The sequence below is a fragment of the Mus pahari genome, chromosome 18 (assembly GCF_900095145.1).
Source record: "Mus pahari chromosome 18, PAHARI_EIJ_v1.1, whole genome shotgun sequence".
NCBI lineage: Eukaryota > Metazoa > Chordata > Mammalia > Rodentia > Muridae > Mus > Mus pahari.
This window is the reverse complement of record NC_034607.1, coordinates 43,563,430-43,566,806: the sequence shown is the minus strand read 5'-3', so window position 1 is coordinate 43,566,806 and position 3,377 is coordinate 43,563,430. Positions and strand designations below refer to the sequence as shown.

Below are 3,377 nucleotides of genomic sequence, written 5' to 3'. Positions count from 1 at the left end.
GTTACAGGGGTTACGAGAGTCACTATCCGAAAATCTAAAAATATCCTCTTTGCCATCACAAAACCAGATGTCTACAAGAGCCCAGTTTCAGACATCTACATAGTGTTTGGGGAAGCAAAGATTGCAGATTTGTCTCAGCAAGCGCAGTTAGTAGCTGCTGAGAAATTCAAAGTTCAAGGTGAAGCTGTTTCAAACATTCAAGAAAACACTCAGACTCCAACCGTCCAAGAGGAGAGTGAAGAGGAGGTTGATGAAACAGGTGTGGAAATTAAGGACATAGAATTAGTCATGTCACAAGCAAATGTATCAAGAGCAAAGGCTGTTCGAGCCCTGAAAAACAACAGTAATGATATTGTAGATGCTATTATGGAATTAACAATGTAACTATTTGACAGCAAAGACAACTCCTCCCCTTTCCCCCCTTTTTGGTGTTTGAAAAGTGGAACTACAGCTTGGTTTAAAATTTGTACTGTTTCTATCCCTAATAAAGTTGTGGCTTCTTGTTGGATGGAAAAAAAAAAAAAAAAGAAAAGAAAAGAAAAGAAAATGGCCGATGTATGGCGGCTTGACTTTCACATTCAAAGGCAAGCAAAAGACGGGCAGGCAGTTAGTTTTAGTCTTGGGAGTGCTTTCCATTTGAGGGCATTGAGAGGTTCTTCCACTACCCACATGTCAAAGGCCACATTCTTTTGTGGTATTTTTTCTGAAATGGAATAAAGGGCTTGCCATCCCCTTTCCATGGTCTAGCCAATTAATTGTTGGCTTACGTGATTAGGGACACTTTTCATGTAATTCCTCAACTCAAGAGTTCCATTGTAATGCTTTTAATTTTGTATAATTATGTCCCAGTGACATGAGTTAAAGGCTGAGACAGAGGCAGGACTTTTTGATCTTTATGCATATACACATCTTTGGAGATCATAGTAATATATAGGTTCCAATTTCGTAGATCTGGGCTAGGTTCAAGGTTCTGTATTTCTCAGTGAGCTTTGTTTTCTCCCTGAGGGAGAATTTTTTTATGGATGGCACTTCACAAATACAAAAAGACGAAAATAGAAAATAGCAATGAAACATGCAAGAGTGGGGAGGATCTAGCCCACTCTCTTTTATTCGTTTATTGTGCCTGAGGACATGGAGTGACAGGGAGAGCTCATAACTCTGGTGACATGGGCCAGTGTTGGTTCCCTTAGAGTAATAAATGAAGACATGAGGATGCTTTGCTTCACTGTGTGGTGGCTCTGTTTTAATAACTGGTTGGAGACGATCCTTCAGGCAGATCAAATAGGACACAAATAAACTGAGATGACAAGAACTGTGGATGGGTCACAGCTAAGTCAGAAACCATGTTGATTCCCCCAAATTACTGTCACTTCCTGAGTGTCTGTCGAGATGCCAAGTGTTTTTCCTCTAGGACACTGTCAGCACATGCAACTCTGTTTTGTCACTTCTACAGCTACTATGATGATTACCCCTTAAGGAAAAGCCCAAGAAATGAATGTATTAAAATTAGGAATTCTTTTATAACAACTGCATGGGGATTTGAAAGTTCTCAGTCTCTCCAAAAAGATTTCATTCTTTCACAGAGGGTTGGCTAGTGATGGCTTGTAGATTTGTTTTTTATTTGTTTTGTTTTGTTTCTTCACCGAAGACCTAACAACTTGCTTTTTAGTGTCTTACCTATTATTCTTAATTTTTCTTAATAACTTAAAAGCATAAAACCAATTACATATGGATAAATAGGTGTTTTCTATCCCATAATCAGATTGAAGTGAATATTGATGAAAGAAGTTTGAATAATAAAATTGATCGAATTCACGTAAAGAAAAACTTAACAAACATGCAGCTTAAAAATAATGGTGAGTTGGGAACTGGCATGGTCAACAAGAGATTTCAGGTACTAGGATACAGTGCATAAAAGTCCTTAGAGATTATGGGGTTCTTCGTTGGTGATGTGGTTATATTTATAGTCTATTGTTTGATAAATGATAAAAATTTATCCTTTTGCTTTGATCTGATTTTTGACATTATCATCTGATATAGGAAATGAGACTCTGGGAATCCAGCTTCAGTTTCTCCATCTAGGAAATCACCAATTTAACTAAACCTCAGAGACCGTCAACAAGACAATGCTTAGCATTTGTATTTGCACATAGAACATTTGAAAGACTTTCAAATGACCCATGTGAGTACTCTGTAGAAATCTAATTCTGTCTCCCCCGTACTTAATATTGATGTCAATTCTCAAGAATTAGGTATTGCCTCCATTTGAAAATGCTGCATATATTAAAGTTTAGGTGAGTAGGGGATTTTCCCCAATGTCATGTAATTGAGAGTTTGCAGAATTAAAGTCTAAACAACAGTTCTCAGACTTTAAATACACGCTCTCTCCTTTTTATTACTCTAAGTACACTCAAAGACTCTTAAGATTTCAGTATTTGGGGACTCTAGGATATATGAATATTCTTTTTAAGAAGCTTGGAAAAGGGGCTGGCAAGATAGCTCAGTGGGTAAGAGCACCGACTGCTCTTCCAAAGGTCCTGAGTTCAACTCCTAGCAACCACATGGTGGCTCACAACCACCTGTAATAAGATCTGACACCCTCTCCTGGTGTTTCTGAAGACAGAAATACAGTGTATTTCTGACATAAATACAGTGTATTTATGTATAATAATAAAGAAATCTTAAAAAAAAAAAAAGAAGCTTGGAAAAGGAAGCAAATGAATAGACGGTGAACTCTGTTTATGATGGCCAGATGTGTTCTGATTATGCTCAAAGTTCTTAAAAGTCAGGGCTTTTTGGTTAATATCTAGACTAGTGATTGTCAACTTGATGATTGACCTGTGATTGTACATGGCCATCCTCCTTCTGAGCCTCCATCTCTTACTTTACCTTCAGTTCAGTTGGGTCCTGGATCATCTCAGACTCTTCATACTTTGTACACACTCCTATTCATTAATTCATTATCCTTACTGAGCCATAGTATCTTTACAGCAAAGTCTGGTGTTTCTTGTAGTAGCATGTGCTATCTGCTCTCAACATCATGCAGAACTGATTACTTTAAATCCGGGTTAACATCTTTTAATTTATCTTTTCAAATGTGTCTTTAATTTCTAAAGGCCTTGCCAACAATTTCCTTTCAAATCATGGTAAAAGTTCCCACTGAATTTCACTACAACTACCTGGAAGGCAAATTTGATGGTAAATATTTTGTTACATCCCAAGTTTCATAATGAAACACACTGTATTTGTTGTTTCGAAATGCCAAAGCTGGCTTTGGTCCTAAATAAAGTTTCTAAAAATTCTTCTCTAGGCAAACATTTAATTGTTTGTATAGTTAAAAAAAAAAAAAAAACAAAAAACCAAAAAGCTGCCAGCTT

General features: G+C 37.0%; 1 pseudogene across 1 annotated transcript in view; it reads left to right on the top strand.

The window, feature by feature from the left end:
• The window catches only part of LOC110335500, a 3,980-nt pseudogene extending 3,472 nt beyond the window's left edge, over nt 1–508 (top strand). Inside the window, exon 2 of the transcript XR_002381175.1 lies at nt 8–508. The product of XR_002381175.1 is annotated as a nascent polypeptide-associated complex subunit alpha pseudogene (transcript). The remainder of the gene's footprint in view (nt 1–7) is intronic.
• The last annotated feature ends 2,869 nt before the right edge of the window (nt 509–3,377 follow it).